Source organism: Marmota flaviventris, chromosome X (genome assembly GCF_047511675.1).
Source record: "Marmota flaviventris isolate mMarFla1 chromosome X, mMarFla1.hap1, whole genome shotgun sequence".
Classification (NCBI taxonomy): Eukaryota; Metazoa; Chordata; class Mammalia; order Rodentia; family Sciuridae; genus Marmota; species Marmota flaviventris.
In genome coordinates this window covers 39,980,982-40,004,519 of record NC_092518.1, presented here as the reverse complement: position 1 = coordinate 40,004,519, position 23,538 = coordinate 39,980,982, and the positions used below count along the sequence as shown (strand labels likewise).

General features: G+C 43.7%; 2 pseudogenes; one reads left to right on the top strand and one right to left on the bottom strand.

The window, feature by feature from the left end:
- Window positions 1-4,570: 4,570 nt before the first annotated feature.
- Window positions 4,571-17,843, top strand: LOC114086065 (bone morphogenetic protein 15-like; annotated as a pseudogene).
- Window positions 17,844-18,884: 1,041 nt separating this feature from the next.
- Window positions 18,885-21,387, bottom strand: LOC114086063 (uncharacterized; annotated as a pseudogene).
- Window positions 21,388-23,538: the final 2,151 nt, after the last annotated feature.

Genomic DNA, 23,538 nt, shown 5'->3' with positions numbered 1-23,538 from the left:
AATTACAACAGATCCACACCACATCACATTATAATGAAAATGCTTAATATACAGAATAAGGAGAGAATATTAAAAGCCACGTGAGAAAGGAATCAGATTACATATAGAGGGAAACCAATTAGATTATGTGCAGATTTTTCAACCCAGACCCTGAAATCTAGAAGATCCTGCAACAACATATATCAAGCTCTGAAAGAAAATGGATGCCAACCAAGAATTTTATATCCAGAGAAATTAAGCTTTAGATTTAATGATGAAATAAAAACCTTCCATGATAAACAAAAGTTAAAAGATTTACAACTTGAAAGCTTGCACTACAGAACATCCTTGGCAAAAATACCCCGTGAAGAGGAATTGAAAAACAATAATGAAAATCAGCAAAAGGAGGTATTACACTAAAGGAAAAGCTAATCAAAGGAGAAACCAAGTCAAGTTAAACACCAAAAATCGCTGGGAATACAAATCATGTCTCAATAATAACCCTGAATGTTAATGGCCTAAACTCACCAATCAAAAGACATAGACTGGCAGATTGGATTTTTAAAAAAGACCCAACAATATGCTGCCTCCAAGAGACTCCTCTCATAGGGAAATACATCCACACACTGAAGGTGAAAGGTTGGGAAAAATCATACCACTCACATGGACTGTGGAAGCAAACAGGGGTTTCCATCCTTATATCAAATAAAGTTGACTTCAAACCAAAGTTAATCAAAAGGGATAAAGAAGGATATTTCATACTGCTTACAGGAATCATTCATCAACAAGACATAACAATAATAAATTTATATTCCCCAAACAATGGAGTGTCTACATTCATCAAACAAACTCTTCTCAAGTTCAAGAGTCAAATAGACGACAACACAATAATTCTGGGTGACTTTAACACACCTCTTTCACCACTGGATAGATCTTCCAAACAAAATCTAAAAAAAGAAACTATAGAGCTCAATAGTAAAATCAATAACTTAGACTTAATTGACATATATAAAGTATTTCATTCTTCAATGAATGAATACACTTTCTTCTCAGCACCACATGGATCCTTCTCTAAAATACATCATATATTATGCCACAAAGCAATTCTTAGCAAATATAAAAAGTAGAGATACTACCCTGCATTCTACCAGGTGATATGGAATGAAATTAGAAATCAATGATAAAATAAAAAATAAAAGCTCTTCCAACACCTGGAGACTAAATAATACGCTAGTGAATTAACAATTGGTTGCAAAAGACATCAAGGAGGTGATTAAAAAATTCTTAGAGGTGAATGAGAACACAGATACAATGTATCAAAGTCTCTGGGACACTATGAAAGCAGTACTAAGAGGAAAGTTCATTGCATGGAGTTTATTCCTTAAAAGAAGAAAAGGTCAACAAATAAATGAGTTAATGTTACATCTCAAAGCCCTAGGAAAAAAAAGAACAAATCAGAAACAAAACCAGTAGAAGACAGGAAATTATCACAATCAGAGCTGAAATCAATGAAACTGAAACAAAAGAAACAATTTTTTAAAATTGACAAAACAAAAAGTTGGTTCTTTGAAAAAAATAAATAAAATTGACAAACCTTTAGCCACACTAATGAAGAGAAGGAGAGAGAAAACTCAAATTACTAACATATGTCATGAAAAAGGAAATATCACAACGGACACTACAAAACTACAGAAGATAATTAGCAATTAATTTGAAAACTTGTACTCTGATAAAATAGAAAATATCAAAGGCATTGACAAATTTCTAGAGTCATATGATTTGCCCAAATTGAATCACAATGATATACATAATTTAAACAGATCAATTTCAAGAAAAGAAATAGAAGATACCATCAGATCCCACCAAGAAAAGCCCAGGACTGGATGAGTTCTACAAGACTGTTAAAGAATAACTAATACCAATACTCTTAAATTTATTTCAGGAAAAAGAAAAAGAAGGAGCACTTCTAAATTCATCCTATGAGGCCAATATCACCCTGATTCCAAAACCATCAAATAAAGAAAACTTCAGACCAATATCTCTAATGAACATAGATGCAAAAATTCTCAATAAAATTCTGGCAAGTTGAGTACAAAAACGTATCAAAATGATCATGCACCACAATTAAGTGGGGTTCATCCCAGGGATGCAAGGTTGGTTCAACATACAGAAATCAATAAATGTAATTCATCACATCAATGGGCTTAAAGATAAGAACCATATGATCATCTCAATAGATGCAGAAAAAGCTTTCGACAAAATACAGCACCCCTTCATGTTCAGAACACTAGAAAAACTAGGGATAACAGGAACATATCTCAACATTGTAAAAGCTATCTATGCTAATTCCCAGGCCAACATCATTCTAAATGGAGAATAATTGAGAGTATTCCCTCTAAAAACTGGAACAAGACAGGGATGCCAGAACTGCCATCTTGCAATAATACACCAAAATGACAAATGCATAGGGAAAGAGGAGAGGCATCTAATGGATGTGTATTCTCTAGACCTTTAGAAAATACAGAATTGCCAGGTGTGGTGGTGCATGCCTTAATGCCAGCTGCTCAGGAGGCTGAAGCAGGATGATCACAAGTTCAAAGCCATCCTTAGTAACAGCGAGGTGCTAAGGAACTTAGTGAGACCCTGACTCTAAATAAAATACAAACTAGGGTGGGGATGTGGCTCAGTGGTCCAGAGCCCCTGAGTTCAATCCCTGGTACCAACCCCACACCAATGCAGACTTGTTCATTTAGCCACAAACATGTGACTCTAAAATAAAGGTGATACAAAACATCAATAGAATTGGTGCTGTTTAAAAAGGGATGCCCCACAAATGTTACCAAGGCAGAACTGGAGGACTATAATGTTACCCAGAATGCTGTTGACATTGCTACAAACAAACAAGGGCAAGATTTTTGCCAGAGAATTAATGTGTGTGAGCACACATTAATTAATTAATTAATTAATGAGCACACCTAAAAGCCAAGATACCTTCCTGAAAGGCATCAAGGAAAATGATGAGGAAAACGAGGAAGACAAAAAGTACCTGAGTTTAACTGAAATGCCAGCATGCTCCACCCACAGCAGCACACTTTGGGAGAAATAATGGAAAGAGACTGAACTTCTGGAACCTATTCCCTATGAAGCATGGCATAATAGGTGTAAAAAAATAAGACCTCTGGTCTGTAAAAACAAAACAAAACCTCCATGCCTGGTGGCACATGCCTGTAATCCCAGTGGCTCAGTAGGCTGAGGTAGGAGGATCTTAAGTTTAGATCCAGCCTCAGTAACTTAGTGAGGCCCTGTCTCAAAATAAAATATCAAAAAGGGCTGGGGATGTGGCTCAGTGGTTAAGCGCCCCGGGTTCATGCCCAGTACCAAAACAACAACAAATGACCACCCGACTTCCACCATCACAAAAAATACAAAAATCTCTAAACCAAAGTCTATGCTGTTCCATAATCATGTTGCCTGTCCATAGATATTCTTGTTAGGAGGTAAAGGCCTCCAACAAATCAGGCCAGACTCATCATCTCTTAAAACTCAGTCTTGATCTCCCATTCTACCTTCTCTCCAAAGCACCAACAAACTTGGGCAATGTCAAGTCTACACCTACCATCTATCTGCAGAATCTTGGCCTGGGGCAGCCTTAACCACAGGCCCAGCCATGGAGGATCCTATTAAAGTGGTTAGAGTAGAAGAACTCCCACAGATTCATCTTTCACTCCCTCAGGTTTCTATGAAGAAGCCCATTCAACACTTCTCATGGTAAACCAGAAAATTCGAAGTTGGAGTTCTCCAGTCACCTGCAAATTTGGAAAACAATCCAAAATTACCGGTAACACCTTGGACCCATTATGTCAGGATGGCAGGGATGATACCAAGCATCCAGAATAGTTGAAGCTCCCCTGGTGATTCCAGTTTACAGTCAGGATTGAAAACCCTGGGAAGTCATCTTCTTTAAGCCCCAGCAGCCATACTCACAGTGATTTCCACATCAGAGTAGCCCTAGAAAATCCTCAGAAAAACTCACTCAACCTACTCCCGCTAGAGTGTCCACATTTGAGTCTGGACCCAGGAGTCTGCATTCTTAACAGTCATCTCAGATATTTTCTCTTTGAGTCAGCAGAGGGCACATTTGGGAAATGCTGCCTTTAGAGGCATGGGAGTGGGGTGGAAGCAGGAGGACTCTGGCCCTTTAAGGTCTGATTGAGGGATGGCCTCTATGACAGCTGTGAGGCAGAGCAGGTCCCTTCTCCTTTCTTCCTCCTTCTGGATGGGTGAGGGAGGTGGTCCTGCTCCTTCACTTTGGTCTCTTAAAAAGAGAGTGGGACGGGCCTGCTTCCTTGCCCCACCTCCTCTTTCTGCTCATTTTGATGCTGAGAGGTCAAGTTAGGAGAGAGGTCAAGTTAGGTCAAGTTTGGCCTAGGAGGTCATCTTGGGAAGCAATATAGGGCCTGCCTTTCTTTCATTCCTTGTCCCATCCTTGGTCCTGGAGCCTGGTTGTGGTTCCTTGCATGAAACGAAGGGTTCAGAGTGACACCCTTTTGGCTTGGTCTGGAACTCTTGGCTGAACACCAAGCCTTTCAAGATGGCCCTCCCCTGCACTCTTAGAATAATTCTTTGGGGACTGGTGCTTTCAATGGAGCATGGGGTCCACATGGAAAAGGGAGACCATCCCTCTTTCACCCCCCTGCCCACGGAAACCCCTACCTTGCCATGTTTCAGGAGCTGATAGAAGAAGCAGCAGGCAAGCAGCAGAGGGAGCCACAGCTCCAAGGGCATCGGCTACAGTACATGCTGGAGTTGGACCAGTGTTCAGCTGACCCCCATGGACATCCTAGGAAGATCGCACCATCGGAGCCACCATGGTGAGGCTGGTGAGGCCTAGAAGAGGTGAATCCTCATGTCCCTATTCCACCCTAGAGTTGGGAGAAGGGTAGAAGACTGTAGAGAACAAGGAATCTGTGGGTTTACTGTCAGGCCTCATTGCCTGGTGCACATAGCATGGCTTCGTTTCTTTTTCTTTCTTTCTTTCTTTCTTTTTTTTTTGTGCTTGACATTAAACCCCAGGGTGCTCTACAACCAAATCAGTCTCCAGCACTTTTGGGGGGATGGGGTGTACCAGGAATTGAACTTGGGGGCACTCAACCACTGAGCCACATCCCCAGCCCTATTTTGTATTTTATTTAGAGACAGGGTCTCAATGAGTTGCTTAGCAACTTGCCATTGCTGGCTTTGAACTTTCAATCCTCCTGCCTCAGCCTCCCTAACTGCTGGGTTTACAGGCATGTACCACCATGCCTAGCCCCAGCCCTTTTTTATTGATTTTTTAAATTAATTAATTAATTTTTTGGTGCTGGAGATTGATCCTAGGGGTGTTTAACCACAGCCCTTTTTCATACTTTATTTAGAGACAGGGTCTCACTGAGTTGCTTAGGGCCTTGAAGTTGCTGGAACTGGCTTTGAACTTGCAGTCCTCCAGCCCCAGGCTCTGGAGCTGCTGCAATGACAGGCATGCACTACCACACCTGGCTGATTTTTAACATTTTGAGAAAGGGATTCACTAATTTGCTGAGGATCTTGCTGAGTAGCTGGGGCGGGCCTCAAACTTGTGATCCTCCTGCCTCTGCCTCTTGAGTCACTGGGATTCCAGATATGTACCACCTGCCCTGGTTTTGAAAGGACGGCAAGCTCAGGAAAGCTGGCTCCAAGCCTATTTTCCTTTAGGGCCCCAGCTTAAGAACAGATTAGCTTGGGGCCTTCTGAAAAATCTTTTCCATTCCCCACAACTGAGTAATGTGTTAGCCACTTTCCTTCATAATAATCTTATTGCTTGTTGTCTCTGACGACTGTAATTGAGCTGCATTTTTGTGGAGGGCTGTTTATGTGGTGGCTTGCTCTTAGAGGCAAATAGTACAGGATGCTGTGTTGGGGAGACTTATAAGCCCTCAGAAAGGATGAGAAAAGCTAACACCTGAGGATATGAGAGCATCTGTGACAGTATTTAATTAATGACAGCCAGTACCACTTGTAGTTCTGGGGCAATTGACAATTTTAGAGAGAAGAGAACTATGGCATGAAGAGAGAAAGCAACTGGCAAATGTCCCACGGTGAGTGGCATAGACAAAATTTGAGCTCAAGTCTGATCCTAAAATCTGTCTATAACTTTTTAAATCTTTAAATGCAATATCCCAACCTGCCAGGAAGTTCTCCTATTTGGGCCATGGTGCTACTTTGAGATTTTGGCACCAAATATGCTTTATGATTTTCTTTGTTCCCATCATGCTCAATTCTGCTTTCAACATCTGCATTAGACACTCTTCCAGGACAGCAGCAGGTGTGCAGGGTTCTCCAGGGAATGTAGGCAGCCATCAACTTCAAGGAACTCTTTCTTGAGAACCCGATGAGATTAATCTGGGGTTTTTCACTAGTCTCCAGTGACAACGGACAGAATTCCCACTCTCTTTCCAAGCAAAACAAGCAATTCTCTCCTAGCTATCTCTTACCATGGGCTTTTTGTGTGTCAGGCATTGCAGAAGATGCTGTACAAAACTATCGCCCTTAATCCTTGCCATTACCAGATAAGGTTGGTACTTATTAACATAAACATTTTGTAGATGAAGAAACTGAGGCTCAGTAAGTTCACCAATGTCACACAGCTAGTAATTGTTAGAGTCAGGGGTCAAACCTAGGCTCTCAGGCCCCAGAGCCTGTGCTTTTAATCACCATGCTGTGCTGAATTCCCAACAGATTTTAACTGAGCACTAGGCATTATATCTGGATTGAGTATATGCAGGCAAATAACTACTTCCCTGATTCTAGGAGTTCTGGTATAATAGAATGGATAGATAAAAAATCACATAATGTTACAAGTGCTTAGAAGAGGATAAGCAATTGAGATCCCAGGACTCTAGAGAAAAAATGGCTCAGGGCTGGGGATATAGTGCAGTTGGTAGAGTACTTGCCTTACATGCACAATACCCTGGGTTCAATCCCCAGCTACACACACACACACACACACACACACACACACACACACAAATGGCTCACTGTTTGGAGCAGGGAAAGGGAAGCAGAGAGAATGTTGGAAGGCCTCATTGAGAAGGTAATATTTAAGCTGGAACTTGGGAAAGGAGAAGTAAGGAGAAGATTACATTGACAGAGAAGTTCATCCTGATTTAGGAAAAAGAAAATAACTTGGTGTGGGAGGAAATTCATTCAACAAATTTTTTTAATATTTATTTTTTTAGTTTAGTCGGACACAATAACTTTATTTCACTTAATTATTTTTATGTGGTGCTGAGGATTGAACCCAGGGTCCCGCACTTGCGAGGTGAGTGCTCTACCACTGAGCCACAACCCCAGCCCCATTCAACAAATATTTATTCAACACCTACTGAGGGTTGAGCATGCAAATGTGATTAAGACAGGCAAAGCTACTTGCTTGGAGCATGTGTTCTGGTGGGGAGATAAACATGCAAACAGTTAAGTTGCAAATTGTGGCAAATGCTGTCAAATGATGAAATAGGTTATGACTGAGAATAGCAATGAAGTCATCTCTTTCCATGGGGTTATGTGAAGGTACCTTTGAAGAGGTAACATTGGAGCTGAGGCTTATTAAGAAGGGAGACATGGGCTGGGGCTCAGCAGTAGAGCACTTGTCTCACACATGTGAGGCACAGGGTTCGATCCTCAGCACCATATACAAATAAGTAAACGAAGTAAAGGTATTGTGTCCATTTTCAACTAAACAAAATATTTTTTTTTTTAAATCTTAAATAATAAAAGAAGGGAGACATGAGAGGAGTGGAGAGACACCTGACGTAGGTTTAAGGAACAACGTGTGCAAAGGCCTAGAGGGAAGAATGACCTATTTGTGGCTGAGTCTAGAGAGCTCTGCAGGGAATGGCAGGATATGAGGCTGGTGAGAGGTGGGGTCAGAGGCCCTGAGGAGGGCCCCAGATTCCATTTCTAACTGCAGCACAAAGCAGAGCAAATCAAGTTTGCACTGATGACATGAGGCTGGAAAGGAGGATGCCTACAATTAGGCACATATCCCGGGCCGACTAGGAAGCATACTGGTATCTTAGGGACTCTGGAAATGATCCAGAAGCAGATGACAGGTTCAGTCACACAGGATGTATGAGTCATTCCTTTCCCTGAAAAGTTCTGAGCAGACCCTTCCTGGCTCTGAGCCTCAGCAACCCCACCCTGCTTCAGGAAACTTGTGAGGTCAAGGTCTGAAAGGAAAGGGCAGTTCCTCACTAGACAGCCTGCTAGAGTTTGGGTTGGGTCCCTTTTCAGGCAGGGTGGAGCAGGTGTATGGGTGGGCCTCCTGGAAAGATTATTGTAAGATGGGAGTGTGGAATAACTTAAGAAAGCAAATACAGCCTGGCTTGGGCCTGTGTGAATGATGGCTAGTGAGTGCCCCAATCCTGAGGGTGTGTTAAGCATGAGTTAGAATCCAAACTTTTAAAAGTATTCTGGGGCTGGGGTTGTGGTTCAGTGGGCTGGGGTTGTGGATCAGTGGTAGAGCACTTGCCTAGCATGTGTAAGGCACTGGGTTCAAGCCTCAGCTTGATAAATAAAGGCATTGTCCATCTACAACTAAAAAAATTTTAAAAATTTTTTAAAAGACTTAAAAAGTATTCTGGATCATCAAAATATTAAATAGTTATGTTAAATCCCCAGTACTGTTACAATCCCAGGCTTGTGGATTCAGTGGAGGAGGAAGGTTAGTGAATAATATATAAATTAACGTGGAAATACTTACTCAGATATTTGTAAAGGAGAGAGAAGACCTTTTCCTGAGATGTCTGGTTTTGTAGTTTTTGCTCTTGACCTTTACCAGGAGGGGGAGCACAAGTTGGGAACTCTGCAGGCCCAGCCTTCCTACCCTTTGGCCACTGGGTGTCAACACAACAGTTTGGATTAAATCTCTCAATTGCTAAGGGGCATGTGGTTTTTAATAGACTTTCCAGCAAACAAAATATTGGTGATCAAGGCCTTGTTGAGATGGTATTTAGAGAAGTGTTGGTAAAATGAATGGGGCAGGGCTGGGCATGTGGCTCAAGCGGTAGCGCGCTCGCCTGGCATGCGTGCAGCCCAGGTTCGATCCTCAGCACCACATACAAACAAAGATGTTGTGTCCGCCGAAAACTAAAAAATAAATATTAAAAAAATTCTCTCTCTCTCTCTCTCTCTCTCTCTCTCTCTCTTTAAAAATAAAATAAAATTAATGGGGCGAATGGAGAACCATTTATAGAAAGGAATGGAAAAGGGAGAGATGGGGAATTAAAGGAGAAATGGCCAAAAGATACTTAAGAAGCAATTAAAAAAATACTTTTTGAAGTTGCAGATGGACAGAATGCCTTTATTTTATTTATTTTTATGTGGTGCTGAGGATTGAACCCAGTGCCTCACAAATGCTAGGCAAATACTCTGCCACTGAGCTAAAGCTAATTGCCAAGAAGCAATTCTTTAAGTTGTTGGAAGACAGAAATAGCAAAAAATAGGTGTCCCCACTAGTGATATAATTATTTTGTGGTACCTTGGTCCTGGATTTAAAACAATGACAGAATAGTATCCAATATCCAATTGTTGCCGCAAACCTGCATCTGTATAGTGATATGAAATAAGGACTCTTTTTAAAATATTTTAAACATTTTTATTATTTACAGTTATACATGACAATAGACTATGCTTCGGCAGAATATACATACATGAAGTATAACTTATTCTATTTGGGTTCCCACTCTTGTGGTTGCACATGATGTGGAGTTTTCCTGTGTACAAATACAAGGCTAGGACAGTTATGACCAACTTTCTACTGTCTCTCCTATTCCTCTCCTTCATTTCCTCCCCCTTTGTCTAATCCAATGGATTTCTATTGTCCCCTTCCCAACCTCCCTGTGGTTTAGCATCCACAAATCAGAGCCAATCCCAAGAAACCAAAGGCCACATGTTCTCTCTGAAATAAGGACCCTTAATCCATGTATGTTTCAACATGTCTTTAGTCACCTTTAGTAGTCAATAATATAATTGATCTTCTAAACTCTTAATGCTTGAGTTTTTCCCGAGTCTACAACTGTAAAGTGATCTAAAAGTGAGACAAAATTCCTTTCTTTAGTGTTTTCTTTCTAATTTTTATTGGTGCATTATAATTGTACATCATAGATTCATCATGACATATTTTACATGGACATAACATAATTTGATCAATTTCATTCTCAGTACTTCCTTTTCCCTTATCTCCTCCCTCCCCTGACCAAGTTCTTCACCACTGGTATAGTTTCTTTTCTTAATAGAAACCAGCTTGAGTTCAAATTTTAACTTTACCACATACTGGCTATGTGTCCTTTATGGTTTGGTTTCTGTGGTGCTGGGATTGAACCCAGGGCCTTACATATGCTAGGCAAAAGTGCTCTCACCACTGAGATATATCCAGAACTTGGGTGTGTGTCCTTTGACATAGCTTCTGTGAGCCTCAATTTCCTTGTCTGCAAAATGGGAATAATAAGTATCTCATAAGACTATTGAGGATTCAAGAGTTTATACATATAAAGCATCTCACAAATGATAGATATTATTCAACAAATGATAGATATTATTACTTTGAGTTAATTTCAGGGCTGATTATAGCTGTTTCTCTTGAACAGTTTTGTGAAGGATTTTCAGGCTCAGTATTCAGGCAAGACACTAATCCCCTGACCCTGTTCTATCTTATGTGTGCAGGTTCCTGCCATAGGCAAACCCTAGACTTTCCTCTCAGACCAAAGCGGGAAGTGTACCAACTGGTCAGAGCCACTGTGGTTTATCATCAACAACTCCACCTAGCTCACTGTCATTTGTCCTGCCATGTGGAGTCCTGGGCCCCACAAACCCCAACCAACCACTTTCCTTCAGGAGGAAATTCCTCAAAGCCTTCTCTGATGTGTAAGCCTGGACAGAGATGGACATCACACAACACATTCAACAGACACTCTGGGATCACAAGAGTCACCGGGTCCTAAGACTCCGCTTCATGTGTAAGCAGCAAAAAGGTAGCGAGGTTCCTGGGAGCCAATGGAATGGCACTTCACCTTTGGACACTGCCTTTGTGCTAGTCTATTTCAATGACACTCATAAAAGTGGCCAGAAGGCTAAACTTCCCAGTGGACTGGAGGAATTTTTGGCAAGGGAATCTTCTCTTTTGCGGAGGGTCCGGCAGGCAGGCAGCATCCTGTCGAGGGTTTCTGACTCTTCCCAGGAACATTATGGGTCTGCAAATAATCAGTCTGCCAATAATCAGTGTTCCCTTTGTCCTTTCAAAGTCAGCTTCCAGCAGCGGGGCTGGGACCATTGGATCATTGCTCCTCGTCACCATACCCCAAACTACTGTAAGGGATCCTGTCCTCAGGTGCTACGCTATGGTCTCAATTCCCCCAATCATGCCATCATTCAAAACCTCATCAATGAGCTGCTGGACAAGAATATCTCTCAGCCCTCCTGTGTGACTTATAAGTATGCTCCCATGAGCATCCTTCTGATTGAGGGGTTTCACCCGTGTCATACCCCTGTTCTCTATTGCCAGACCCCAGTACCTAGTAAGTCATTAACACAAACACAGAACACTATCAATACTTTTTACAGAGTGGGAAATCCAACCCAGGTCCTCATACGTGCTAGACAAGTGGCCTACCCCTGAGTTTTATACCCCACCCAACAATGACATTTTTGTGGGGGATGTGTTCTTCCTGATACAATAATTCAATATTTGCATAGTTCACTAATTTTTTCATTGCAATAAATGTAATTTATGCATATGCTTTGTACATGAATTAAGATGATTAATATTTGTGCCCCATTTCAAAAGCATGCTGCAAATTTCAATGGAATGTGACTGTTTTGTTACTGAATAAGGCAGTTTGTGAAATCCTATGTGCTTCAATTTGAACTGAGAGGAGATATGGGCTTTCAGTCCAGTCATTTTCCCAGTCTGCCTGGATTATGCACAAATACATAACAGGCCTGAAGACAAACCTTGGTTATAGGACCAGATCCTGAGTTCAGTCTCTTGGTTCTTTGCTATTTGCAGAAAGTCCTGATCTCCCAGCCTTGTGAGTCCTGAATACCTGTGGAACAAGCTGTTTATGGAGTACTCAGTTAATTGGTTGGCCCTATTATCCATTAAGTCCAGACTCATCAAAACCCCCAAGGAAATCACTAGCCATTAGTTTAGTTAAGGTGTCCCTCAAAAATCTCATGTGTAAGATGAGATTTAGAAGAGAAATGTTTGAGTTTAGAGGAGAAATGACTGGGTTAAAAGAGCCTTAACAGAATGACAACCATAGGCTGGTAGGCCGGTGCTAGAGGAGGTGGGTCCCTGGGGCATGCCTTTGGGATATCTATTTGGTCCTTGATGAGCAAAGCTCACTCTCTTCTGCTTTCAGGTAATGTTTTGAACCACTTCCTTCTGCCACACTTTCATGGTGATATTCAGCTGTCCTTGAGCTCTGCGGAACACAGCTGGCTCTCTATAGACTAAGGCCTCTGAAACCGTGAGCCCCCAAATAAACTTTTCCTCCTCTAAAATTGTTCTTGTCAGGTCTTTTAGTGATAGTGGCAAAGAAGCTCACTGCAACACTGGCAGAATGGGGTAAGTTGTGACTGGGTGATGGATTCTCTTTTCTTTTTGAAATATGGCTTTAGCTCAGCGTTGTTTCTCAAATCTGAAGATATCTCTACTTTAAACCTTCCTCTGAGAGGAAGGAGACATACATGGTAGTGAAGGGGAGGGAGGGAGGGAGGGGGGGAGAGAGAGAGAGAGAAAGTATAGAAGATAGTAGTGCTAGTGTTTTGGTCAGATAATCATTCCAAACTTGTAGAAGCCTCAGTTCTAAAGCAATATTTCCCAGCCAGATTTGCAGCAAATGAATTCATAAAGTAAATCTCCATTTCCTCCCTATTTTAGTGTGTTGAGGATACCACCTCTGGCTGTGAAATCACACTTGCAAGTTTAACAATGCTTTTGAAAAGGTCATACTTGAAAGGTCACACTTGTTTTTAGTTCTCCCAAGGACTGTCCTAAAAGAGAGAAAGTGTCTTTGTTCTGTGTGGTTCCAAAAGGTAAAGCTTGGACCCATGAATGACAGACAGACAGAGCAAATGACTTCAGTTCAACCTAGGGATGTCACCCACAGCCAAGACTTTCCAACAACGAAATGGACATGCTTAGAAGGGAGCAAGTTCCCCTATGACCACTGGAGAACGGGCTTCGGACACTATAGCACAGGTTCCAGAAACGGTCTTTAACTAGGTAACCCCGGAAAAGCTCTCCTCACTCTGAGATTCTCCACCAAGAATAGCACTAGTGTGAGTTAGGTGTGTCCTTTGGCATTTGGGGGTGAAGGGCAGGCACTGAGAAGAGCCCTTTCATGAAATTTCTGTGGTTCTTTATTAACTTTTCAGATATGGGTCAGCATCTTTTCCCCTGTGGTTCTGAGGAAGCCAAACTATAAAAACCATGATGTTCCCTCCACTCAATCACTCCACAACTACCAATCTCAAGTTCAAGTGTCTCCTTTCTCTTAAAAAAAAAAAATTCCTGGGGAGGGGGTTGGAAAGAGGAAGAAGAGAAATCATTTTAATTATTTTAAGGGACAATGCTCAAGTGTCTTCCAGTTGGAGTTGAATTATTTTCTTTGTCCTAGGTTTTGGAGAGGGAAAACCAAGCTTGACCTTTTTCACTTCAGGGAGAAAATTGGGGATCTCAACAGGGTGCCAGGTGTATTATGCATAACAGATCAATGGGGCCTAAAGTGATAGGTACCTAAGGGTTAGCCAAACATACCACCCACTGTTCTGACATTCTGTGCCTCTGAATGGATTTCTATCCCATGCCCCCAGATGCTCTCTACTTTCTAGGAGAAGGCAACAGTTGAGGAACTGAAGCAGTTGACATCTTTTCTGATTCTAGAGGCAAAGATGATGAGGGGATTCATCTACCAGGCTAGATTAAGCTTCTGAGAAGTACATCCCATGAAGTTCCCTTTGTGAGTGTCAGGCCCTGGTCTGGGGCTGTGCCTGGTCTGTTAACACAGCTAAGAAGGTCTCAAAGGAACTATCACTGCTCACAGAATATTATCTCTGCATCCAACAAGAATGTGAAATCGCCACCAAATGTACTACTAGCCACGAGGCAATCTCAATCTGATAGTTCAGGTCCTCTTATGAAGCCTCTTTGGGAACTTCTAGAAATAAGGTCAAAGTGGGGAAGGGAGCAGGGCTTAAAAACAGCTTAAAGATCATGGCCTGCCATTGTCCTGGGCTAAGGGCACCAAATATTTTAGGGTTTGCCTAATTTGTTTTCACATCATCTCTGATAATAAAGATGGTAAAGACATGCTCACCATCACTCTGCAAACAGAGACTTGGATGTAGAGTATGTAAAATGATACAGCAACTTCAGGGACATCAGTGCATATTCGGTGGAGGGAGGTGAAGCTTTTTTCCCCTCCTGGCTACTCCCCTACCCCACCCAATTTTGTTCCAGGGCAGTACCTAGCTCCTACTTGCTTCACTGTGCCAGGTGGAGATACCTACCAAAAATGGGCCAGGACAATGACAAATGTGGAGGGTGGGCCCTTCTTCTGTCCTCTCCAATTTTCCTCCTTGTCTTTTCCCTGCATCACCACCCTGGTTTCCACACTTTCTTTTCACCACCGTCAGTCAACCTTAGGACACATTCCTAAGAACTTGAAATGAATATTGGGACCCCATACTACAATTCAGCTACTCTGTCCATCCATCCGTCCGTCCATCCGTCTGTCTGTCTCTCACTCACATTCACATACATACACACACCACCGGAGGATACCACCTGAGGCCTCAGAGAGGCCCTATATGATGCAGAACCATTGGTTTCAGAACCTTGCAAAGTTCACCCATCCTCCAAGGAGTACCTTTATTCCAATGCAGGGAGTCAACTTCATGGATGACTGTCTACCCTGTAGAAGAGGAACCCTGGGTAACAAAAACATGATTAGTAGAGAATCTCCATTTCATCCAGACAGGCTCCCTAATGAGGTAGTATATAATACGAACCAAATGAATTAATAATGCCCAGGTTATGGGCCCAATTCCTTTGTGGGTCATGTTTCTCATACTCATTAGCATGATCTCACTAGAAATGCAACATATAGAAAATTCATAACACCATCCCTTAACACTTAGGATAGTCACTATTATACTTTTAACATTTCCTTTCTTTGTATCTTGATTTTTCAGGAGACTATACAACTCTCCATAAATCAGGCAGCAGAATGCCCCACATTTAGGAAAATCATAGGAGCTAGTGGGAACTGATGATTCCCCCAACGTGATCATTTCCTGGTCCAAAGGTTCTTCCATGACAAATATGAGTACGCACACCCCATGCCTTCTCTAACTAATCACCTTTTCTCAAATCCCTACTCCCCAGATGTCTCTATCTCAAGGATGACATGCTGTGCCAGACCCAAATCATTTTGTTTTTTTCCTATACACCAAAGTAGATTTGCTGTCATTTTCTACCATGGTTCTTGCATCATCTGTCTCTGTGTGACCCAAGTGATATGGAGTCACCAAATAGTCCTCTCCTCTCCCCTGAGCCCAGACTCCATCAGGGTATACCCACAACTCAGTCCTCACCTAGGAAGTCATGGAAAGCATCACTGGGCTGGGAGGCTGGTGGGATGGATGTATCCCTGAATGTTTTTACCCCAAGCTCCCTTACACACTCCAGTCCTACCAGAAGAATCAAGAGACTCTCTGAGGGGAAGAAAACAAATGGACTTGGAGCCTGCCATTGATTCACTGAGTCATAGATCTAGGCAGCCTCAATCCCTGACTGCCTACACTGTGGCTCTAAGAGACCAAGGAAACAAGGACCTGGAATCACATTGCAAATAGTAACACTGGATGCAAATGAAACAAGTCATCTTCCTCACTCCTGGGAAGTGCTTCTGGGGAAAAGAGGACCAGAGCTAGCATAATAAAAGTTGGGCTATTAGACTGTGGGGGTATCATTTAAGGCCACCCATTTGAATTTCACTTTAGACCTGGGGCTGCTTAGGCCCAGGATTTCAGAACTATAGAGCAACAAAGCAAGGATTAGAAGTCAAGTTTTCAATCTGCCAATCCATTTCTATTTCTATTCCCTTCCAGTCCATTCCCACCAGTATGTGCAGACTAAGAAGGCTATTTTCAGAGAGAAAGCTATATTGTTCTGGAGCATAAAGGAGAACAAAACTAAGGTGCAAAATGGAAATGGGATTCATGAAATATGCCACAGAGTGTCTTGCCAAGAAAAAATTACAGGCAACCATTGCACTGAAAAAATACTTTACCCTTTTCTATAATTCTAGGGCCAGTTACAGATAGCTCTTACTTATAGTAAAAGCTTTTACTTACAAAAGTCAGGTTATTTGGGAAGAATGGGAGAACTGATTTTACCTCCTGGATTTACAAATCCATGTAATAATGAGTCTTCACATAATAGGGGTCAACACTACATTCAGCAGAAAGCAATCATTAAAAACACCCTGCGTCTCAACATATGAAGCACTTCCTCAACAGCTTGCCAAGAAAACCCTCATCTATCCTCAAATAATCCCCCAGCCAGATCACACACGTAGGCTGCCCCTCACTTTGGGTCAGCCCTGGGAAGAACAGAAAAATGACCTCTCCAAGACAGGTCGTCTGTGGAAATTCTGTGGGTAAAGGGAGGAGGAAAAGAAAGGGAGGAACTGCCAGACCAGAGAGGGCCGCATATCCCATTGTGACCTTGGTAGAAAGAGAGGGGAGACTAGTGATTAGAAGAAATTCCTGAAGGCTAGGATTCCCCTCTCCTAAGTGGGTTGTTTGAGACATGTGTGTGTTATTTTTTTTTAACTGTATTACTCCAAAGAAGGATGGAAGGAGAATGGAAGAGCATGATGGTTGGTGACAAAGGCATTTCAGGCTGGTTAGAAATACATGACAATTATGAAGGAATGGGGATGAAGATCTGGACTAGTTTGGGGAAGCTAAAGATCCCAGGGGTCCTTACCCATGCTCCAAAATGTTGTCTCAGCATACCTCAGACTACTGAAGCTGACTGGTACCACCTAGAGCAAACTCCAGGGTTGCCCCCAGGCCTGAAGGACCCCCCACACCACAAGTTAGCCAGCAACTCTGATGGAAGGCTACAACAGTGGACATGGTATATAGGTGTGCATGTGTGTTGGGGAGTCCTATTCACTAAACCCCTGCTGAGACAGCAACATGAAAAAGCCCTCCCCCCAAAAAAATCTTTAGCAACACTGATCCCCGCTGAGAAGCCACATCTTCCTATCTCCCTCCTGAACCCACATCTACAATCTCAATTGTAATGTGAGTGGTTTGGAAGGAAGAGAGCCATTTGAGTATTTAAGAGATTTGAATATTTAACAGAAACCAAAACAACAAGAATCAGATCAAGTTGTGAGGTTCCTTCACTTGACAATCTAGTGCCTCAGGGTGAGTGGTCCTACAAGTTACTGTTCCCAGTAACAGCCCCCGCTGCTCCCACCCACTACCCTCACTCCTACTCGGGGCGGCTTGCTTTGGGGTTCCTCAAGCACTCAGGAGAGCTACTCTCTCCTGTCCTCCGCTGCAACTTGGCTTCCAGCAGATCACTGCCTCCTAAAACAAACAAACCCTGGCGGCAGCGGCGGCAGCAGCTCCAGCACAGCTGCGCTCCATGGCGCAAAAGTTTCCTCCACACTTCTCAACGTGCAGGAAATCTCGCCGGCGCTGGGACAGGACTCTGGAGTGAGGGACAGGCCGAGCCCAAGCGGCGGCAGCAACGCCCCAAGAGCTGAATGGATCTGCGCGTCCGGCTGTGGGAAGTGAAGCTGACGAAAGCCACCCATGCCTCATCTCCGTTGCCACAACGGACGCCTGGCCCTGCAACCTGCCCTGGTGGGGCGGCCGGCGAGCGAGCCAAGAGAGCTGCCAAGCTGCACTGCCTGTGCCTGCAGCCCCTCGCTGTCCCGCAGGGGCATAAGGGCCTCCAAGGAGAAACCCCCAACAGCCTCCACTTCCTCCAGCCCAAACCGGGGGAGCAGCCTCCCCAACGTGGGAGAGCAAAAGCTGCTCCAGCGCCCCTGGAGTGTGTCTGTGCGCAAGCCTCTAGCTCCGGGCCAGCAGTGCTCTCCCCCCTTGCTCCGGCCACCCTTAGGGGATGTCTGCGCCTGGGCTGCTGGCACGACTCCTCCGTGCTGCTCACGCCCCTCGGATGGGCTTTCACCCCGAATCGGGGCCAAGTCTCACAGCAGATCGGAGGGCCCATCCCGCGGCAGCTGCGCATCCACTTGCCCATTCAAAGTTGGGCGCCGCTCGGGCAGAGCCGCAACCTTACCTTAGACACCGTGAGCGGCTCGCAGTGTTCCAGACCCCCCTTAAGGGTGAAGCCCCAGGGCGCGCCCCCTTGCAGCTGCACAGGGACGTACTGGAAGGACCCAGGCCGGTTCTCCATCCTCGGCTCGCCTCAGGCGCCGCCGGGCTCCTTTTCCGCGGGGGCTACTTGGTCTCCGTCCCCAGCAGCTCCGCCACCATCGCCCTCCAGCGCTGCGCCACCCCGCACCGCCCCGCTCCGCCTACTCTCCCGGCTGGAGACGCTCGCTTGCTGCCCGAGCGCAAGGAGGAAATGACACGGAGCTGGAGAAAGGGGGAGAGAGGGGGGAAAAGGAGAAGGGGAAAAAAGAAAGAAAAGAAAAGAAAGAAGGAGAGGCGGAGGGATAGCGCGTAATGGACCAGAAAACGGGGCGATGGGGCGGGGCGGTCACTGGGACCTCGCCTATAGGATCGCCGGGGAGGGGGGGGCGAGGCGAGGCCTCACATCAATTGTTACATTGTTTCATTCAAGCAGCCCCCTCTTCGGTCCTCCTCTTCACTGCCGGCTCCCCGCCCTCCAGCCCGCCGGGGCAGGGGGGCTGAACGTCCTTAGTGTGGATGGCTGGAACTCGGGTTTCCTGATCTGCGCGTTCCTGCCTTTTTCTCTGAAGGTCCCAAGAACTGGGTCCTGGGAGGGTTAACAAGGCTGCTAATTTGCCTAGAGCGGTGGAAAGGAAAGTAAGCAGGCCATGAACACAGTGGGGCTGTGTTTGCAGGCTGCACTGTGTGTACGCGCTAGGTGTGTGGGGACATTAGGAAACACTGCCCGGGAGCAATAGTCTAAATAAAGGAGCACTTTGAGGATGCCCCCTGCCCGGGCTCAGCCGCACCCTGGCTCAGCGCTGGCGTCACCGTGCTTGCGTGTGTCCCAGTCTCTGGAGGTCCTGGCACAGCTTTGCACTCGCCCCACTGAATGATCAAGCCAGGAATCGGCAAACTTTATGACTAGCAGCATTGTTTCTAAACAAACCTACAGGAAAGAGCATCCATTGATAGGCTGGCCAATTAATAATGTTGTGCCTTTGGGAAGAATCAGCCTTTAGATAGGGTCCTAAATGTATCTGATCATCTGTTCGTACTAGAGCCTGTTGTGTCTCAGCTGGCTTCAGATCAGACCAAACAAAACAGCCACAATAACCCTCCAGAAGAGAATTTCTTACTGAATCTGATGCTAATTTCTCAACCTTGACCTGGGAAGGTCAATCTCCCGTGTTTTCTCTATGGCCACGTGTGGGCCGTGAGTTTTTAAAGGACCTCACCCTAACAGGAAAAGTGTTGACAAGTCAGTTGTGACTCAATGGGACATTGTCACTCTCCTGCTTGTTTAGTGTCTTTCTGGGTTCTTGTGCAGCTTCTTCCTTGTGGCCAGCAAACACACAGTGGCCCCTTCCTTCCACAGCCGGCTTTCTGCTTTATATTTTAATTTTGATTCTTTTGGTGCTGGGAATTTAAACAGGTTGTTGATTCTTAATTGTAGGCTAATTGTATGCTCACCTGTGACACAGCATTTGCTCTGACCTAGCTTGAAACCAAACTTTTTTTTTTTCCTTTCTGGGATAAGATCTCTATGATGCCATTCAGTAGAACTCAGCATGTTTCAGCCCTAACATATTCAAAAGAATTTTTCTTAATATGAGAGTTGTCTATATCAATTGTTTCTACAATCAAATCAGAAAGTGACAAATTCTCAAGGTCTCTTGTGGGAGAAGCTTTATGAAATGCCAAAGATGACAGAGATCCATTTGATGTTAATTCTGATATTCCAGATCCATCTTATGTTAATTCTGATATTCCAGAGAAGACTGACAGTGATTTGCTAGCTGTGACAGGGGAAAGAATCCCAAACTTAGATTTGTAAACTGGCAGATGACTGGTTACAAAGATCAGATAAAGTAAAGCATCGGCTTGGATGGTTTTCTTTGTGTTCCTGAAACAGTTCAGCTAGGGACGGACTTTTACATTGGGAAAACTGCAAACTGTCATTTTTTAAAATGCAATTCTTGGCACTCTGTTCAACTAAAGAAACATTTCCAATTTCAGTCATTTTACTAGGATTTAGATTATCACCAGTTATATTTTCCAATGAGCTGGTTAAGTGCAAAGGATTATTTAAACTTCCCAAGATGTTTTGTACTGGAATGTTTTGGAAATCAGATAGATAGCGAACTGTTTTGAATAAATAAAGAATTATTAGCTGTTGTGCTCTCTATCATTAAGGTCTTTAAATCTGGTATTCCTTTGAAAGCAAAATCATCTTTGTAAATACATTCAGATGCATGAGTTCTTAACAAATCAGCATCTAGATTCTCTGAAAGCAGACTTTTCAAATCATTTGTGGATAATGATCTGCCTTTTGGCTGACATTTGTAAGAATCTCTTGGCATATCATGAATTAGGTCAGCTAATGAAACCTCTTTTGTTAACTTACACGATTCTAGTTTCTTTTCACTTTTAGGTCTGTCAAGTTTCTTTTTCCTATGAAGTAAACAGTGACTTGGTACAACCGAAGAATTATATGATCCATATTTTGCTTCTGGGCTTTTACTTACTTTCCTGTAGATATTGCTCTCTCGCTCTTTCCCTTCAAATTCTGCAAGTTATCTTGTTCCAGAACCATTGACAAAGCGTTCTGCACATCAAACTTGTTCTTCAGAATTGCTTCAATCAGTACTTCATCCAGCACAGCATCTCCAAGTACCTCTCTCATGTGATCAAGGCACGAATAAAGACAAGCTTGATAATTTCACTTAGCTGACGGTTCAAAAGAGAACTGGAAGAATCTTTCAGGTCTTCATAATCATCCTCTTCTACAGACTCAACAACTGAAGGCTTGTCACATCGTGAGTAAATAAATTGAGCAGCTGTTGATGGTGAAATACAATAATCATTCTCTACAGACTAACCATAGCAATCATCATCTTCAAAATTTTCATCGTAGTTGTAGCCTCGGACATTCTGATGCTGGGCCATGGCAGCAAGGCAGGGCGTTTGCCACAGCACCTTCAGAAACACCTGGCTCAGATACTCTTTAGGCGCCAGCTGCAGCCTGGAGTCCACTTATGTGCCATCTTGACTTCCAGCAAGCGCCCGCTTGCGCAACTGCAACCTCTCCCAAGGACCGTTTTGATATTCTAAAGAAAGTTACCAGCTCTCTTGCCCAAAGGCTATGGCTAAGTACTTAGAGGCCCTGGGGCTACAGAGCTCAATGGCAGAACATTCACTTGCCCAGCAGGCATGAGGTGCTGGTTCCATCCCTGGCACCAGAAAAAGGGGCCCCTCCCCACCAAAAGAAAAACACCACCAACAAAAACACTACCTAAAGTTCTGGGCTGGGACTTAGAGAACCTAGCTGCAAATCTTGAGTTTAGTAAAAGGCAAGGTATATTCGTGTGTGTGTGTGTGTGTGTGTGTGTGTGGTGAAAAACAGCATGATGTCTACCCTCATACACTTGTTAAGTATACAATATGGAATATAAACTATATGCACATTGGCATGCAGAGCAGGGCTCTAGAACTTTCCATCTTGCCTGATGGAAACTCTCCACTCATTGCACAGCACCTCTCTGTGTCCACCTCCCTCAGCTACTGGAAACAGCACTGTAGATTCTGCTTCTGTGATTTGAATTATTTTAGATACCTTGTGAAAGTGAGATCATGTGCTCTTTCTGCACCTGGCTTATTTCACTTAACATTGTCCAGGTTCATCCATGTTGTTGCAGATGACAAGAGTTTCTTTTCTAAAGCTCTGTGCATGTGCGACCTTTTCTTTATCTAATTGTCTTATGATAGGCACTTAGGGTTTTCCAGCTTTACTGGTGTGTAATCAACAAATAAAAAATAGACATTTACGATATACATTATGATGATACATATATGTGCACATCATGAAATGATTACCGCAATCAAGCTAATTAAAATCCATCACCTCACATGGTTATGTGTGTGTGTGTGTGTGTGTGTGTGTGTGTGGTGAGAACACATAAGATCTATTTTCTTAGCCAATTTCAAGTACATAATATGGCTTATTGACCATTGTCACCATGCTGTACATTGTATCTTCAGAACTTACTTATCTTGTAACTGATAGTTTGTACACTTTAAGGCTCCGTGGTAAGATCCTGTCTTTATTTTTTTAAGGGGAAATATAGAACTTTATTTTTTAACATAGTAGTTCAATTCCACCACAAAAAGGGACACCATTTTGTTTTTCATTTTTCATTTTTTTCATTCAATACATACAAATTAATAAAAATACTATGTTTTGTAAAGAGACTGCCACTCCTCACTACCTCTAATGGACACCTACGGGTGACTGTGTCCCCGTGGTCTTGAAGCAGGCCAGCAGCCTCCACAAGGCCACTGCTTCCTACTCCAGGAGGCTGCATCTCGCTCATGCCTGCAAACACTATGCAGCACCCCCCTCCCACCCTTCCAACTCAAGTCCTCCTACAGAATTTCAGACATTTAATGTTTAATCATTAATTAATCATTAAACGTTTCAGAGAAGGAACAAAACTGGCCTCCACAGAAGCTCAACAAGGAGGCCCTGCACTAGGAATTGTTAACACCATGAAAAGTGAGGTTTTGGTTAAGAGACGAATGTCCACCGGGCACACTCGCAAAGGGAAGTGAAGAGGCTAGTGTGAAAGGAGATCTGTTGCATATCACACTGGCCATCTCCTACTTTAAAAAACAGACTCCTGGGGAAATGCAAACTGTATGGAACAGGCCAGACACAGGGGTCCCCACACAACAGATCTGTGTGTTATTGCTTGTGGTGTCCCCTCCAGGTACTGTGCTGCTCAGCTATCTGCTGTCAGAGACATCTAGCAGCATCAAGGTCACAGACTGCCAAGGATTGCTCCCTCCATCTGGGGCTGGACCTGCAGCCCAGGTCCATTTTGGGGGGAAAGGCACACCTCTGCACTCTGTGCCAATTAATAGTAGAGTCCCATCTGACCTCAAGGGCAAAGAATAGTCCTGGCAGAACCACACCATACGGTGCAGAGCCCTGGAGTGACCCAGCTTTTAGTCTAGAAAAGAAAAACTCCTGCAGGACTCAGGAGAAAATGTCAGTAAAACTTCAAAGACCTCCCCTTGACTGCTCTGGCAGTGCACAAG